Source organism: Arachis duranensis, chromosome 5 (genome assembly GCF_000817695.3).
Source record: "Arachis duranensis cultivar V14167 chromosome 5, aradu.V14167.gnm2.J7QH, whole genome shotgun sequence".
NCBI lineage: Eukaryota > Viridiplantae > Streptophyta > Magnoliopsida > Fabales > Fabaceae > Arachis > Arachis duranensis.
This window is the reverse complement of record NC_029776.3, coordinates 59,408,830-59,428,166: the sequence shown is the minus strand read 5'-3', so window position 1 is coordinate 59,428,166 and position 19,337 is coordinate 59,408,830. Positions and strand designations below refer to the sequence as shown.

Below are 19,337 nucleotides of genomic sequence, written 5' to 3'. Positions count from 1 at the left end.
GGTGTCTGGGGTTGATTCACTCAATTCTCCCCTAATCATGCTTTCCAAGATTTGTTTTTCATCTAACAATCAACAATTATTCAATGCACGTATACAATCATCATAAGGTCTTTTCTTTAGGTTGTAATGGTGCTAGGGTCAAGGTAGGGCTGCATATTTGGTCAAGTGAGCTTGAAGTTTGAATCTTTGATAGGCTTAGACCTCCCACCTAACCTTATGACATCCTATACAATTGAGTTCTAACCTAACTACCCGTTTCTCACTTTTTCACATACTCATGTATCCCTTTTCATTTCACAACACTTATGCATTGATCTTTATTGGACTTTACTTTGGGGCATTTTGTCCCCTTTTTTATTTCCTTCTTTTTCTTCTTTTTCTTTCTTTTTTCTATATTTTTTCTTTGCCATATTGTTTTTTTTTTCTTTTTCTTTTCTTTTTCTCATTTTTTTATATACAAGAGCATCAATGCATAAGGTTTTACATTTGATCAATACATGAGTATGTACCCAATTCCCAATATTTACACTAATAATACAAAACTATCCTTTTATTCACCCAATGTCCCAAGGTTCCCACACTTGAATGATACTCACACACACTAGCCTAAGCCAATCAAATATCCAAATTAAGGCTTGTAATGTGCTAAATTAAGAACAAAGTGGGTTAATCGTAGGCTCAAAATTGGTTACAATGGAGAGTAAAAGGTAGGCTATTTGGGTAAGTGAGCTAATGAAATGATGGCCTCAATCATATAAATGCATGAATACACAAAATAATGGACATAAAGAATCAAACAAATCAAAGATTACATTCATAGAAAGAGAATAATGCACACAAGAAGGACGATAAGTGGTTATAAGATATAACCACACAATTAGGCTCAAATCTCACAAGCTTGTGTTCTTAGCTCAAAAACCATGTTCCAAAATACATTCTTTCAAGCAAGTTCAACAAAAATTTTTCAAATTGGTAGGTTGCCCTAAAACGGTTTCTTGGGAAAGAAATCATCACCCTAACCAAGTAGTCCTAACAAAAAAAGAAGTGGTAAAAATATGTACAAATTCTAACTAACATGCAACCTATCATGCAATGCAATAACTAATCTAACAAAGAAAACTAAGAATTGGTGTTGGCAAGGAAATTGTTACCCATGGAGATCGGTCGAACGACCTCCCCACACTTGAAGATTGCACCGTCCTCGGTGCATGCAAAGAAGAGCAAGGTGGATGGGTTGCTACAATTGATGAGCTCCTTCAAAAGGTTGTGCGGATGACTTGTTTGTTGCCCCATTTAACAGCTTTTCCTTTCTCCTCTCTTGGTGGCCAACCTAAAAGAAAAGAAAAGGAAAGGAATATGAAGTCTATGACAAAGATATCAAAGCAATTAGAACATAGGCGGGGGCTAATGCCAAATAAAGGTATGGTCTCTACTACATGGTAGCTACAACATGTAGAGGAGGAAACAATAAGAGAAAATGGCATATCAATGAAACTTGATGCAAGAGTAAGGTCAAAGCATGAAGAGCATGATGAGCAGCAAGTTCGAACAAGAGAGAGTGGGTCATGAAAGACAATGTTTGCACAGTGCAGGCCTAACTCTTGGGTTTTTTGGCTGGAGGTGAAATTTTGCATCCATGCGTACGCGTACAGTGTGCGTCCGCGTGGATGGTCGAAAAATGCTCAGGTGCGCGTACGCGTTAGGTGCGCGCACGCATGGATGGTGTTCTGTTTTTCAAAATTTTTTTCTAAGTTCTTGCACCAATCCAAGCCTTTCAATCCTCCAAACAGCTACCAAAACACCCTAGAACCTTGTTCAACATACTATACTACTAACTAAACTCAATAAAACAATAAAAATAAGAAATTAAACTAATTCTACCAATATTTACAAAAAATAAAAATGAAAATGAGAATCTACCTACAATGGCAACTCAATTCACTTATTAACAAAACTTAAAGAGTATGGAAAGAGTTTACCATGGTGGGGTGTCTCCCACCTAGCACTTTTATTTATTGTCCTTAAGTTGGACTTATGGGGAGCTTCTTATCAAGGTGGCTTGTGCTTGTACTCATCTTGGAAGATCCACCAATGCTTGAATCTCCAATAAGCTCCATTCTTCAATTTCAATATCTTCAAGCTTTAATGGAGTTCTCCACAAACCATGAGCTCCCAAATTTGATTTTCATTGTGCGATCCGGGATCCCACACTTTGTTTTGACACCCGTCCTTAGATTGATCGTCATTATTCCATTCGGGTGGTATGGCATTGGAATTCTCAAAGAAGCTTCCAAACAAGTTCCTAGACCCATGCAATTTGGTTCCACACCAACCATTTCTCTTGCATTTTGAGCTTACAATCGTCATGAGCTGAGAATGATGTTTCCAACCACTACACAACTCTTTCCTACTCTTAACTCCACAAAGAGCTCTAAGTTGACCATCATTTTGAATCAAGCCATATTCAAGCGAGAAAGTAAAGCTTAGGGATAAGAATTTTACCCACTTGAATGTTGTGTTGGATGGTGATTTGGGGAGGGATGATGACAAGTCATCATATACCCATTTTTCAAGCTAATTTCACTTGTTTTATTAGTTTTTATGCACTTTCTTGCATCATAAGTAAGTGATTTGGAATGAAAATGCATAACTTCTTTAAATCAAGCAACTACCATTAAATTGATGCTAAATCATGAGGTTTGAGCAAGAATTAATTGATTTTTTAATGAATTATAAACCTTGTGAATTTAGAGATACTTTGAGTGGTTGTTTTGGTTTCTTGTAGGTGAAGAAAGAAAGAAAAAAAGAAAAAACGTGGCTTAAGAAAACGTGGCCCAAGAGAGAAGAAGTGTGGCGCATAGAAGGAGGAAGCAAACATTGCCCTCCACAAGGGCACACTGCCCTCCAGGAGGGCAACATAATGAAACAAGCTAGAGAAGCAACACTGCCCTGCCCTCCTCAAGGGCGGAGCACAAATTGATGCCAAGGATCAAGGAGAGCAAAAATTCTACCGTGCCCTCCTCAAGAGCAATATCGGGCTCATCAAAGGAATGAATTCAAGGAAAAAGCTTACCAATGCTTGCCACAAGGATCGAACACGGCACCATGAGGAAGCAAGGAACTAGGCCTTACTATGGTGCCAAGAAAACCAAGCAAAAAAAAATAGCGTGTCCATCCACCTAGTTTCGAACGCGAAGCTTCACTTTTGGAAACATTGCCCTGCCCTCCGCGAGGGTAGGGCAGCATTTTGTGGTGCACAGCCAGCGTACCAGATTGGCACGCACCAAGGACTCTCGGCAGCAGCAGCACGCACGGGCAGCAGAATCTGGCGCACTAAAAAACTCTGCCTGCCCTCCACAAGGGCAGGGCAGCATCCTGCAGCATCACACACCAAGCACGCACGCACGAGGGCCACACGCACCATTTTCTGCCCTGCCCTCCACAAGGGCAGGGCAGCCTCCTGGAAGCCAATTTTTCATATGCTGAAAATTGGATTAAAAATCCAATTTAATTCATTTCTTCACCAAATCAAAAGCCCATCCAAATCCCAAGATCCAAGAATAGAAAGTGTATAAATAGGAGATAGTTTGATGTAATTAGGACCTTTCTTTGGAGCTTTTGAATTTTTACTTTACTTTGAGCTTTTGAACCTTCTTTTGAGTTTTGAATTCTGAGACTTCATTGAGAGCTAGGAACTGAGATTTCAGAGAATTGGGGAGGAGAATTGATCTCTCTTCTTCCTCGTTCTTGCTGGAGCATTTTTTACTTTTCTTGTTTGAGTCTTGGGTGTGAAGAATTGAGGAATTTCTGTCTCAATCTCCATTCAAGATCTCTTTAATTAACTTGGATCTGGGAAGGCAATTGAGATCTAGACTTTGCTCTCTAGTCTCTGGAGTGCTGAGATCCCATTTTCCTTTTTGGTTCTTCTGTGAACCCCTGCTGCAATTTAATTTCATTTCCTGTTTGAATTCTAGTTACTTCCAATTCATCTTCTACTTTATTAATTGGTACAATTTAATTTCCCTTGCTGAAATTCTGAATTCCCAATCCTCAATTCCCCTTTCCATTCAAGCAATTTATATTTCTTGCTCTTTAAGTTACTTCAATTTACATTTCTTGCACTTTAAGTTTCAGTCATTTAATTTCTTGTTCTTTAAGATTCAGCACCTTTACTTTCAGTTCTCTTTAAATTCTGCAATTCATCCCTCTCCCTTTACATTTCCTGCTATTTACTTATTGTTGGATACAAAATCACTCAACCAATACTTGATTCGTTTGACTAAATCAACCACTAAACTAAAATTGCTCAATCCTTCAATCCCTGTGGGATCGACCTCACTCCCGTGAGTTTTATTACTTGATGCGACCCGGTACACTTGCCGGTGAGTTTTGTGTTGGATCATTTTCCACACATCAAGGGAGACCTCCCCACACTTAGACAATGCAAGGTTACTTCTTTAGGCTATTCTTTAGTTGTTTCCACCTCTTCACAAGCTTCTTCAATTTCAACCTTTTCCCCTTTTCCACTTGGCTTGGTGTTGTCTTCAAGAACTTCATCTTGCCCAATGGGAGGTGAGTCAATTTTGAATAGGAATTCATTAATGAATGAATCCATCTCTTGATCAACCTCTTCATATTCTTCAATCTCAACATACACCGTGCCAATGTTTTCTCCTTGGTAGATCTCCTTTGGTTTATTCTCTTCTTCATTGTTCACCAAGGGTATGGGGGTTGTGCACACTCTTCTATAACTTCAACTTCATGTCCAATGGGCGAGGATTCCATTGTAGAGAGAAATTCGTCCATGATTGAATCCATCTCTTGATAAGCCTCTTCCAAGTCTCCAACTATGACATTCCTTGGAGGTTGCGCACCCTCCTCAACATCGATATCAAGCTTCTTGGAAGAGTTCTCCATGATGCTACATTCCCTTGGACTTTCAACATCTCCTAAATCTTCAACCACCTCTTCCTTTTCTTCAATGATCATAGGCTCCTCCAATTGTTCCAACACAAAACTTGGTTCTCCCTTCTCTACCGGATTGTCCAATTTCTCCTTCAAGCTTTGCTCTTCTTTTGACTTTTCGCATGTGGCTACGGAAGTACCTTGAGTGTTCAAACATTGGTAGGCTACGGCGTGCACTACCTTAGTCATGTTGGTCACAAACTCAAGTGTATCCCGCTTCATGGCCTCTTGTCCTTGAAGTAACAAAGTGAGAGAATCATCTATTGGGGCTTGGGGTGAATAGGAAGGTTCATTATTTTGGAGGGAGGGTTCATAATAGGAAGGTGGTTCTTCTTGGTAAGGTTGTGGAGATTGTGTGTATTGAGGTGGTTCTTGAGAGTAATCTTGATAGGGATGTGGTGGTTCTAAGGGTTCTTGCTCATAATAGCCATAAAGATATGGTATGGATGATTGGTCATATGGTGGATATGGATCATAGAAAGGTGTTTGATAATGAAAGGCTTGTGAGAATGGTTGAGGTTCATGTTGAGGATGAGATTCATAGGCATATGATGGTGGTTGTTGAGTGTCACAAAAAGAGTCATCATAGCTGTTAAATTGGCATGCATTAGGATGGAAATTATACCTATAAGTATCCAGAGGTTGTTGCCAATAGGAGTGATCGATTCCTTGAGGCTCCTCCCATCTTTGTTAGTTCCATCCATAATGAGTGTCATCATTGAGGTGCACATTTCCTACAACAAAACTAGAACCAAACTCATAGCCAAAAGGAGAATTCATTATGGAAAGACAAAATAAAACTAACAAAATCTAGTAAACAAGCAAAAGACAAGCTATTTACAATATTCACATATGTACAATAACCAATAACATAACACCATTGCAAATCCCCAACAACGGCGCCATTTTGATGATTGGATTTTTGACGGTTTAGAATTTCACTAATGAAATCTCGTTGTAAAGTCTCGGGTCGTTCTCCCTAGGATTTACAATAAAGTGTCTTGTTATTGGTTGTGAGTTATTTTTGGGGTTTTGATAAGAAGCATGAAAGATAAATGGCAAGAAAGTAAACTAAGGCCTAAAAAGGTCTTGGCAAGGGTTGGTGGTCAAGGATCTCTATCCTAATCACTAACTATAATATGAGAATTGGCAAGGATTAATCTCATTAAATCATCCTCTAACTAGTAGTAAAGGAAAGTCAAATGAGCTATATCAATCCTAGTCCATAAGTCCTAACTCTTCACTAATTCAATTAGTGAGAACTAGAGTCAATGGCTCCCAATCATCAATCACTTGGACATTAGTAACTCAAGAGTTCTTAAGTTACCTTTCCAAGCCAAGAACATAAAACTCTACTCTAAAATCCAACCAAGCATTTCATCAAACACTTGGAAGGCACAAAAGAAAAGCATAGTAAAATTGCAAGAAAAGTAAATCTACACTACTCAATTGCGCGTACGCGTCACCATGCGCGGTTCAACCATAGCAAATCTTATATCGTTTCAAAGCCCCGGATGTTAGCTTTCTAACCCAACTGAAACCGCATTATTTGGACCTCTGTAGCTCAAGTTATGGTCATTTAAGTGCGAAGAGGTCAGCTTGACAGCTTTCCGGTTCTTTCATTTCTTCATGAGTTCTCCAACTTTTCATGCTTTCTTTCCTCATTCCCTTGATCCAATCTTTGCCTCCTAAAACTTAAATCACTTAACAAACATATCAAGGCATCTACTAGAATCAAGGTGAATTAAATTTAGCTATTTTGAGTCCTAAAAAGCATGTTTTCAGTCTTAAGTACAATTAAGGGAGAAGTTATAAAACCATGCTATTTCATTGAATAAATGTGGGTAAAAGGTGATAAAATCCCCTAAATCAAGCATAAGATAAGCCCTACAAATAGGGTTTATTAGCGAGCAAAATGTCAAACATTATTCAGCCAAATATGCCTCTGCAATAGATCCTTCAGGATGACTTCTGTTTCGAACATAGGACTTCAAAGTACACATGTATCTTTCTGGAGGATACATCCACCGAAATTGAACTGGGCCTCCCAATCTCACTTCATTAGCCAAATGAATAGGCAAATGAATCATTATGTCGAAGAAAGAAGGAGGAAAGATCCTCTCTAAATGGCATAATGTTGTGACAATATCCTCTTCTAATTGATCTATCTCTTGTAATGTGATAGACTTTTGACACAATTGACGGAAAAATGAGCCAAGTCGAATCAAAGGAACTACAACTTGATCTGGAAGTATTCCTTTGATAGAAATTTGTAACAAATAGTGAAGAATGAAATGAGCATCATGAGTCTTATAACCAGATATTCTTCTCTCCAAAAGGTTCACACACCGAGAAATATTTGAAGTAGAGCCATCTGGAAAATTTGCTATCTTCAAGACGTCACAAAAAATCGACTTTTCAGTGTTGGTCATTGAGTAGCATGCCTTTGCCAGCTTCACCTTTTTCCTACCATTTGTTTTCTTGGGGTGAAGGTTCTTTCGAATGCCCATTTCTTGCAAGTCATATCTAGCATTTGTGTGATCTTTTGTCTTGCCAGAAATATCCAAGAGAGTTCCAAGAATACTATCAACTATGTTCTTTTCTATGTGCATCATATCTAAATTGTGTCGTGATGTGTTATACTGCCAATAAGGTAAATCAAAGAATATTGACCTCTTCTTCCATGGACCATCTTTCTTTGGTTTTAGTTTCCCAAACGAATTATCCACATACTCCAACTAACTTAAAGCTTCAGTACCCGACAATAATGGTAGAGCTTGCCTATGTTCTACTTTTCCATTGAAAGATCTCTTGTTAGCTCTCCATGGATGATCCTCAGGCAAAAAGGCACGATGACCCATGTAGCATGTCTTACGACTATATTTAAGATAGTTAGAACAAGTCCCATGGTTACAACAAGGGCAAGCTAGCTTCCCTTTTGTACTCCAACCAGATAGCATTGCGTAAGCCAGAAAATCACTTATTGTCCACATGAGAGCTGCATCCATTTGGAAGGTTTCATTTTTGGATGCATCATATGTTTCCACCCCGACCTCCCACAACTCCTTCAACTCCTCGATCAAAAGTTGCAAGTAAATGTCTATATCATTTCCCGGTGACTTTGGTCTAGGGATTAGCGACGACAACATAAAGTATTCCTGTTTCATAGACATCCATGGCGGCAAATTATAAGCCATTAAAACAACAGGCCATGTGCTATGAGATATGCTCATCGTTCAATATGGATTGAATCCGTCACTTGACAAGCCAAGTCTCACATTACAGGTATCGAGAGCAAAATTCTTATGACGATTGACAAAGTCCTTCCATGACTGGCTGTCAGCGGGATGCCTTAACTTGTCATCTTTTCTGCGTTCTTTGTCATGCCACCTCATGCTTTTAGCTGTTGCTGAGCACATGAATAGTCTTTGAAGCCTGGGAATTAGGGGAAAGTGTCGCAATGTCTTCACAGGAATATTGTGAGATTTTTTGAAGGCAAAACATCTGCTTCAACTACAGGATGTACAATCCAACGAGAAGCGCCACATTCATGACAAGATGTGTCCTTCTCGTACTCTTTCCAATATAGCATGCAATCGTTCGGGCATGTGTCAATCTTCTTATAGTCAAGACCTAAGTCTCTCACCATAGTCTTGGCTTTATTGAAAAAAGTATGAATATTTAAGTTAGGAACAGCCTCTTTTAATAACTCCAAGAGAGAAGTAAAAGAGGCATTACTCCACCCATGTTAACACTTTAACAAGTATAGTCGGTTGGTGAAAGACAACGTAGAAAATCCCTTGCAACCGGGATACAGTTCTTTGCTAGCCTTTTCAACCAAATCATAGAATTTCTTTGCATCTTCATTCATACCTTCTTTTATCCCTTCCGCTTGTGCCACATCCCTAAATCTATCATTTAACAAGGCGCATGTTGTCATACGAGTTAGTCTCACTCTCACTATCACTATCGCTATCAACATCCATGCCGACTACACTTTCCCCATGATGAATCCATCTCGTATAACCATTAACAAATCCAAAGTCAATCAAATGGATATAAATTGTTTGTCTTTTGTGCCACAAGAAATTACAACACTTTGCACAAAGGCATAAGATTTCCTCTCCTTGCGGGCTTCCGATAGAATAAGCAAAGTCTAAGAAGTCATTGACACCGTTACTAAACTCAACTTTATCTCTCGATAAACTCATCCAATCTTTTTCTAAGTCTTGGAAAAACCTAATTATTAATATATTGTTATTACTATTTAACCAAGCATGCAAATAATAATGTTCATGCATATTGAGTACATAAATCCATCAAAAAGGCACACAACAATATTATTATTAAAATTAAGAAACAATTATATTTCTTATCTAAAAGTAAACTAAATATCAAAAGACATTCAACATGAAAAACAAAAAACTGCACAAAGGTCATAATATACATATGAAAACCAACAAGTATATGCAAGAGAAAAATGACTTACGGAGTCATGGCTCAACAAATTGCAATCTTCAAGTTCTAGAATGTCCACCAATGTTTCTTAAAGTCCTTTGAAGCAATCTTTCTCTATAACAGAGTAAAGTATCAAATTTACAGTATTCTTTATAAACAATTTAACTCAATCAAAGTGGCAATCAGAATAATCAATTGAAAAATAATAATCGATTCTATATGAACTAGTTAACTCAGCTATTTACGAAAATTAATCTTTTTTTTTGTGAAGACATAAATTTCTAAGCAAAAGTAAGTACTTACAGGGCTTTGATCATTGAAAAAAGAGTGACATAAGTCGTTCTATTGACTATAAAAAAGTTTATTTCAAAAGGAACACCATGAATATAGATAGAAAAAAATTGTAGACTCGCAGAAATATTAGTTTGAAAAGGCAAGATGTAGGTTAAAAGGAACACCATGATAAATTGCAGGCTCGCAGAAAAACTGCAGGTTCGCAGAAATATTAGGTAGAAAAGGAACACTATGAATAGAGATGTTAAAAAGGCAATATGTTTTAACTTTCAGCATGATAAAAAATTACTATTATTCAGTGTTTTCTCCTTTCTCAATTTGAGGTGGAGGAAAACAATCAAATTCATAGAGACTAAAAGCAACTTTGCTTAATAATGCATCATTAAATGCTACTATAAAGTATTGACATGTTAAAGTGCATGAATTCAATTCTTACTGAAAATCCTAGCATGGATTAAGCAGATAACAACAACCAAAGAAATAGCTAGATGTCCAGGGCCAAGAAGGAAAATGTTTACCTGATGGGTTCACATATAGCTTTGGCAACTAGAATTCTAAGAACTGATGCAGCTCTTCAATTAGGGGTTTACTGCAAAAATCAATGTAAAATCAGCATCAACATGTGTTTAACTATAATTTGTATATTAATTTTTAAATGTTAAGAAAAAGTGGTCAATTGAAATAACATATATATACAAGTACACTAAAAATTGACTAATATAAATATTTTGCAGTGGTTGACAAATACATTAAAAGAATTGGTTACGTACATGCACTAAATGATTTGTTTGTGATGATTCAAGTTTTAGTAAACATTTTTTATTTTCTTTATTTTAAGTTTACAAAACAATTGATGTGATACTAGCTACATTAAGTTGAAGATGAGAATGATGATGAGTGTCACAGATCATCACATTCATGAAGTTGAAGTGCAACGAATATCTTAGAATAGGAATAAATCGAATTGAATAGAAAATAGTAGTAATTGCATTGAAACTTGAGGTACAGTAGAGCTCCACACCCTTAATCTATGGTGTGTAGAAACTCCACTGTTGAAAATGCATAAGTGATAGGTCCAGGCATGGCCAAATGGCCAGCCCCAAAACGTGGTCACAAGACCGAATGATCAAAGACTTCTAATAAACTAGCAAAAAGTTCTACTTATACTAAACTAGCTACTCGGGTTTACAGAGGTAAGTAATTGATGCATAAATTCACATCCAGGGCCCACTTGGTGTGTGCTTGGGCTGAGCCTGATCTATCCACGAGCTGAGGCTTCTCTTAGAGTTGAACGTCAAGTTGTAACGTGTTTTGGGCGTTCAACTCTGGTTCGTGACGTGTTTCTGGCATTTGACTCCAGAATGCAGCATGGAATTAGCGTTGAGTGCCAGTTTACGTCGTCAAATCTTGAATACAGTATGAACTGTTATATATTTCTGGAAAGCTCTGGATGTTTACTTTCCAACGCCGTCCAGAGCGCGTCATTTGGAGTTTTGTAGCTCCAGAAAATCCATTTCGAGTACAGGGAGGTCAGATTCCAACAACATCAGCAGTCCTTTGTAAGCCTCCTATTAGAGTTACGCTCAGGTCCCTCAATTTCAGCCAGAAAATACCTGAAATCACAAAAAAACATACAAACTCATAGTAAAGTCCAGAAATGTGAATTAAGCATAAAAACTAATGAAAACATCCCTAAAAGTAACTAGATCATACTAAAAACTACCTAAAAACAATGCCAAAAAGCGTATAAATTATCCGCTCATCACAACACCTAACTTAAATTGTTGCTTGTCCCCAAGCAACTGAAAATCAATTAGGATAAAAAGAAGATAATATACTATAAATCTCAAAATATTAATGAATATTAATTCTAATTAGATGAGCAGGACTTGTAGCTTTTTGCCTCTGAACAGTTTTGGCATCTCACTTTTTCCTTTGAAGTTTAGAATGATTGGCATCTATAGGAACTTAGAATTTCAGATAGTGTTATTGATTCTCCTAGTTAAGTTTGTTGATTCTTGATCACAGCTACTTTTATGAGTCTTGGCCGTGGCCCTAAGCACTTTGTTTTCCAGTATTACCACCGTATACATAAATACAACAGACACATAACTGGGTAAACCTTTTCAGATTGTGACTCAGCTTTGCTAGAGTCCCCAGTTAGATGTGTCCAGAGCTCTTAAGCACACTCTTTTTGCTTTGGATCACAACTTTTACCACTCAGTCTCAAGCTTTTCACTTGGACCTACATGCCACAAGCACATGGTTAGGGACAGCTTGGTTTAGCCACTTAGGCCCTGGATTTATTTCCTTGGGCCCTCCTATCCATTGATGCTCAAAGCCTTGGATCCTTTTTACCCTTGCCTTTTGGTTTTAAGGGCTATTGGCTTTTTCTATTTGCTTTTTCTTTTTCTTTCTATTTTTTTTCGCCAATTTTTTTCTTTTTTTTCGCAAGCTTTTGCTTTTTCACTCCTTTTTCTTGCTACAAGAATCAATTTCATGATTTTTCAGATTATCAATAACATTTTTCTTTGTTCATCATTCTTTCAAGAGCCAACAATTTTAACATTCATAAACAACAAGATCAAAAATATGCACTGTTTAAGCATTCATTCAGAAAACAAAATGTATTGTCACCACATCAATATAATTAAACTAAATTCAAGGATAAATTCGAAATTCATGTACTTCTTGTTCTTTTTGAATTTAAAAACATTTTTCATTTAAGAGAGGTGAAGGAAACATGGAATTATTCATAACTTTAAGACATAGTTACTAACTACTAATGATCATGAAGTAGAGACACAAAACATAGATAAACATATAACAAAAAACCGAAAAACAGAGAGATAAGAACAAGGAAGTTAAGGAATGAGTCCACCTTAGTGAGGGTGGCGCCTTTTGAAGGTCCAATGGTGCTTTTTGAGCTCCTTTATGTCTCTTCCTTGCTTCTGTTGCATGATCCCTGGTGATTTTAGTGTTCCTATCCTTAGTTGCTTCCAATAATTATGTGGAGGGACATGTATCCCCTGAGGTATCTCAGGGATTTCTTGATGAGGGAATTCCTCATGCTCTCTTGATGTGCAGTCAAATGCTATTCTACTGAGCTATGGACCCTTGAGATGAATCTCTCCATCTCTTATGACTCAGAGGTGGAAGCTTTTGTCTTCTCTTTTCTCTTCTCTTTCTTTTCTCTTTTTTTTTGAGGTTTCTTTGGCCTTAGGTGCCATCAATGGTTATGGAAAAACAAAAAGCTATGCTTTTACCACACCAAACTTAAAATGTTGCTTGCCCTCGAGCAAAAGAAGAAAGAATATAAGAAGGAGAAGAAGATATGGGGGAGAGGGAGAGATGTTTGTGTTTCGGCCATGTAGGGTGGGTTTGGGTGGGAAAGGATGGATGGATGTGAGTGGTGAAGAGATGATGGGGAAGAGGGATTAAAGTGATTGGTGAAGAAGGGAGAAGGTGAGTTGAGGTAGGTGGAGATCCTGTGGGATCCACAGATCCTGAGATGATCCTGTAGGGTCCACAGATCCTGAGGTGTCAAGGATTTACATCCCTGCACCAATTAGGCATGTAAAATGCCTTTGCATAAAATTCTGGCGTTTAAACGCCGAGGTGATGCATGTTCTGGGCATTCAACGCCCATGTGCAGCATGTTTCTGGCATTGAACGCCAGTTCCATGCTTGTTTCTGGCGTTCAGCGCCAGCTCTATGCTCTGTTCTGGCGTTGAACGCCAGCCAGATGCTCCTTACTGGCGTTTAAACGTCAGTAAGTCCTTCCTCTAGGGTGTGATTTTTCTTCTACTATTTTTGATTCTGTTTTTAATTTTAGTATTTTTTTGTGACTCCACATGATCATGAACCTAATGAAACATAAAAGAACAATATAAAGAACAATAAAATTAGATAAATAAAAATTGGGTTGCCTCCCAATAAGTGATTCTTTAATGTCAATAGCTTGATAGTGAGCTCTCATGGATCTTCACAGATGTTCAGAGTATTGTTGGGACCTCCCAACACTAAACTTAGAGTTTGAATGTGGGGGTTCAACACCAAACTTAGAGTTTGGTTGTGGCCTCCCAACACCAAACTTAGAGTTTGACTGTGGGGGCTCTGTTTGACTCTGCATTGAGAGAAGCTGTTCATGCTTCCTCTCATTACCAAATAACATGGCATTTAGCTTCATGATGGCTCCTAGATATTGAGCAACTTGCTCTTCAGTTACATCTTCATCTTTTTCAGAGGAAGAATAGTCTTCAGAGCTCATGAATGGCAGAAGGAGGTTTAATGGAATTTTTATGGTCTCTATATGAGCCTCAGATTCCTTTAGGTCCTCAATAGGGAACTCCTTCTTGCTTGAGAGACGTCCCATGAGGTCTTCCTCATTGGGATTCATGTCCTCTTCTTCCTTTCTAGGTTCGGCCATATTGATTATATCAATGGCCTTGCACTCTCTTTTTTGATTTTTTTCAGTATTGCTTGGGAGAGTACTAGGAGGGGTTTCAGTGATTTTCTTACTCAGCTGGCCCACTTGTGCCTCTAGATTTCTGATGGAGGACCTTGTTTCATTCATGAAACTTAAAGTGGCCTTAGATAGATCAGAGACTAAATTTGCTAAGTTAGAGGTATTCTGTTCATAATTCTCTGTCTGTTGCTGAGAAGATGATGGATAAGGCTTAATATTGCTAAGCCTATTTCTTCCACCATTATTAAAGCCTTGTTGAGGCTTTTGTTGATCCTTCCATGAGAAATTCGGATGATTTCTCCATGATGAATTATAGGTGTTTCCATAAGGTTCACCCATGTAATTTACCTCTACCATTGCAGGGTTCTCAGGATCATAAGCTTCTTCTTCAGAAGATGCCTCTTTAGTACTGTTGGATGCATTTTTCCATCCATTCAGACTTTGAGAAATCATGTTGATTAGCTGAGTCAACACTTTGTTCTGAGCCAATATGGCATTCAGAGCATCAATTTCAAGAACTCCCTTCCTTTGAGGCATCCCATTATTCACAGAATTCTTCTCAGAAGTGTACATGAACTGGTTATTTGCAACCATGTCAATAATTTCTTGAGCTTCTGCAGGCGTTTTCTTTAGGTGAATGGATCCACCTGCAGAATAGTCCAATGACATCTTAGAGAACTCAGACAGACCATAATAGAATATATCCAGAATAGTCCATTCTGAAAGCATGTCAGAAGGACACCTTTTAGTCATCTGCTTGTATCTTTCCCAAGCTTCATAGAGGGATTCACCATCTTTTTGTTTGAAGGTCTGAACATCCACTCTAAGCTTGCTCAGCTTTTGAGGAGGAAAGAACTTAGCCAAGAAGGCCGTGACCAGCTTATCCCAGGAGTCCAGGCTATCTTTAGGTTGTGAGTCCAACCATGTTCTAGCTTTGTCTCTTACAGCAAAAGGGAAAAGCATGAGCCTGTAGACTTCAGGATCTACTCCATTTGTCTTGACAGTCTCACAAATCTTCAAGAACTCAGTTAAAAACTGATAAGGATCTTCAAATGGAAGTCCATGAAACTTGCAGTTCTGTTGCATCAAAGTAACTAATTGAAGTTTCAGCTCAAAATTGTTTGCTCCAATGGCAGGAATTAAGATGCTTCCTCCATCAAACTTGGACGTTGGTTTAGTGAAATCACCAAGCATCCTCTTTCCAATATTGTTGTTGGGTTCGGCTGCCATCTCCTTCTCTTGTTCGAAATTTCAGAAAGGTTGCCTCTGGATTGTTGTAATTTAGCTTCTCTTAGTTTCCTCTTTAGAGTCCTTTCAGGTTTTGGATCAACTTCAACAAGGATGCCTTTTTCCTTGTTCCTGCTCATATGAAAGAGAAGATAACAAGAAAAGAAAAGGAATCCTCTATGTCACAGTAAAGAGGATCCTTATTATTAGTAGAAGAAGAAAGGAATAAAAGTAAAGAAGAACCCAAACACAAGGGTGAGGATAGAAGCAGTGATTGGAGATGAAGACAGCTGAAGAGAAGTGTTAGTAAATAAATAAATAAATAGAAAAAGATGAGAGAGAGAGAATTTGAAAATTAATTTTGAAAAAAAGTTAATGATTTTTGAAAATTAAAGATGAGATAGAATTAAAATTAAAATTTTAAAACAATTAGTTAATTAATTAAAAAGAATTTTGAAAAAGAGGTGAGATATTTTCAAAAATTAGAGAGGGAGAAGTAGTTAGGTGGTTTTGAAAAAGATAAGAAACAAACAAGAAGTCAAATAGTTAGTTGAAAAAGATATTAAAATCAAATTTGAAAAGATAAGAAGATAAGAAGTTAGATAAGATATTTTAAAATCAAATTTTTGAAAAAGATAAAATTTTGAAAAAGATATGATATAAAAGATAAGATAAGATAGATTTAATTTTTAAAATTAAAATTAATTACTTGACTAATAAGAAACTAAAAGATATGATTCTAGAATTTAAAGTTTGAACCTTTCTTAACAAGAAAGTAACAAACTTCAAATTTTTGAATTAATCACATTAATTGTTAGCATAATTTTTGAAAATAAAGATAAAATTAAGAAAAAGATTTTTGAAAAATATTTTTAAATTTTCAAAAATCATAAGATAAAAATGAAAAAGATTTGATATTTGAAAAAGTTTTGAAAAGATAGGATTTTTAAAACTGAAAATTTGACTTGACATGTAAGAAACAACTAATTTTAAAAATTTTTGACTAAGTCAACTCAAATTTTCGAAAATTATGAGAAAATTAAGGAAAAGATTTTTTTTAATTTTTAATGATGAGAGAGAAAAACAACAAAAATGACTCACAACATGAAAATTATGAATCAAAACTCATGATGCATGCAAGAACACTATGAATGTCAAGATTAACACCAAGAACACTTTAAATATCATAATGAACATCAAGAACATATTTTTGAAAAATTTTTGATGCAAAAAAAACATGCAAGACACAAAACTTAGAAATCTTTAATGCATGGACACTATGAATGCAAGAATGCACATGAAAAACAATGAAAGACACAAAACAAGAAAACATTAAGATCAAACAAGAAGACTTACCAAGAACAACTTGAAGATCATGAAGAACACTATGAATGCATGAATTTTCGAAAAATGCAAGAGATTTTCAAAACATGGGATTGACACCAAACTTAAAAATTAACACAAGACTCAAACAAGAATCACAAAATATTTTTTATTTTTATGATTTTATGATTTTTTTTGTATTTTTATTATTTTTTCGAAAATATTCTTTAGAAAAACGATAATAAAGACAAATTTTTGAAAGATTTTTGAAAACTTTTTTTGAAAAGAAAATAAAAAGAAAATTACCTAATCTGAGCAACAAGATGAACCGTCAGTTGTCCATACTTGAACAATCCCCGGCAACGGCGCCAAAAACTTGGTGCACGGATTTTGTGATCATCAACAATGCCTCCAAAGACTTGGTAGCTCTCACACATGAATTACACTTTGTCACAAATCCGCACAACTAACCAGCAAGTGAACTAGGTCGTCCAAGTAATACCTTACGTGAGTAAGGGTCGATCCCACAGAGATTGTTGGTATGAAGCAATCTATGGTCATTTTGTAGATCTCAGTCAGGCTGATTCAAATGTGATTGGATTAGATAATTAAAAGATAAATAAAATAGGATATAAATACTTATGTAAATTAATGGTGGGAATTTCAGGTAAGCGTATGGAGATGTTTGTTCCTTTCTGAGTCTCTGTTTTCCTACTGCTTTCATCCAATCCTTCTTACTCCTCCATGGCAAGCTGTATGTAGGGCATCACCGTTGTCAATGGCTACATCCCATCCTCTCAGTGAAAATGGTCCAAATGCTCTGTCACAGCATGGCTAATCATCTGTCAGTTCTCAATCAGGTTGGAATAGAATCCCGTGATTCTTTTGCGTCTGTCACTAATGCCCAGCCTTCAGGAGTTTGAAGCTCGTCACAGTCATTCAATCCCGGAATCCTACTCGGAATACCACAGACAAGGTTAGACTTTCCGGATTCCCATGAATGCCGCCATCAATTCTAGCATATACCACGAAGATTCTGATCAAGGAATCCAAGAGATATGCGCCCGGTCTGAGGTAGAACGGAAGTGGTTGTCAGTCACGCGCGTTCATAGGTGGGAATGATGATGAGTGTCACGGATCATCGCATTCATCAAGTTGAAGTGCAACGAATATCTTAGAATAGGAATAAATCAAATTGAATAGAAAATAGTAGTAATTGCATTGAAACTTGAGGTACAGTAGAGCTCCACACCCTTAATCTATGGTGTGTAGAAACTCTGCCGTTGAAAATACATAAGTGATAGGTCCAGGCATGGCTGAATGGCCAGCCCCCAAATGTGGTCACAAGACTGAATGATTAAAGACTTATAAAAACTAGTAAAAAGTTCTATTTATACTACACTAGCTACTCGGGTTTACAGAGGTAAGTAATTGATGCTTAAATTCACTTCCAGGGCCCACTTGGTGTGTGCTTGGGCTGAGCTTGATCTATCCACGAGCTGAGGCTTCTCTTGGAGTTGAACGCCAAGTTGTAACGTGTTTTGGGCGTTTAACTCTGGTTCGTGACGTGTTTCTGGCGTTTGACTCGAGAATGCAGCATGGAACTGGCGTTGAGCGCCAGTTTACGACGTCAAATCTTGAATAAAGTATGGACTATTAACTATTGCTGGAAAGCACTAGATGTCTACTTTCCAACGCCGTTGAGAGCACACCATTTGAAGTTATGTAGCTCCAGAAAATCCATTTCGAGTGCAGGGAGGTCAGATTCCAACAACATCAGCAGTCCTTTGTAAGCCTCCTATCAGAGTTTTGCTTAGGTCCCTCAATTTCAGCCAGAAAATACCTGAAATCACAGAAAAACATACAAACTCATAGTAAAGTCCAGAAATGTGAATTTAGCATAAAAACTAATGAAAACATCCCTAAAAGTAACTAGATCATACAAAAAACTACCTAAAAACAATGCCAAAAAGCGTATAAATTATCCGCTCATCAAAAATACATCTTAGAATTAAATCAAACACGGATTATAGAGAAACAAAAATACTTTTATTAATTCATAGAACTCAGTAGGGCTTCTCCCCTTAACCTAGGAGGTTTAGAGACTCATACTGATAGAAAATACAAGCATAAAGGAAAGTATGGTGTGCGTCCTCCCTTATGAGAGGTGTAAAAGTTCTTTAAATACTAAACTAATAACTAAGGATTACATAAGAAAGGGTAAAACAGTCTTTTAGTGCTAAATTCCACTTATGGGCCTACTTGGTGAGTGTTTGAGCTGAGCTTTGATGAGATCCACATGATATGCGGCCTATAGGGCATTGAACGCTGGCTAGGGGGTCCACTTTGGGCGTTTCGATGCTGGTCTCTTCTCTTTGGGCGTTGGACGCCTGAAAGGGGGCAGGAGGCTGGCTTTGGACGTCTGTTTTGGGCCTTCTAATCTGATGGAAAGTATGGACTGTTATCCATTACTGGAAAGCTATGGAAGTCAACTTTCCATAGTCATTAAGAACGCTCTATTTGGACTTCTGTAGCTCTAGAAAAGCTCTTTCGAGTGCAAGGAGGTCAGATCCGGACAGCATCTGCAGTGCTTTCTCTGTCT

The 19,337-nt window shown here is 37.3% G+C and overlaps 1 non-coding gene across 1 annotated transcript; it reads left to right on the top strand.

The window, feature by feature from the left end:
- Window positions 1–14,908: 14,908 nt before the first annotated feature.
- Window positions 14,909–15,016, top strand: LOC127748075 (small nucleolar RNA R71). The gene has a single exon (XR_008010018.1). It is a non-coding gene; the product is annotated as a small nucleolar RNA R71 (small nucleolar RNA).
- Window positions 15,017–19,337: the final 4,321 nt, after the last annotated feature.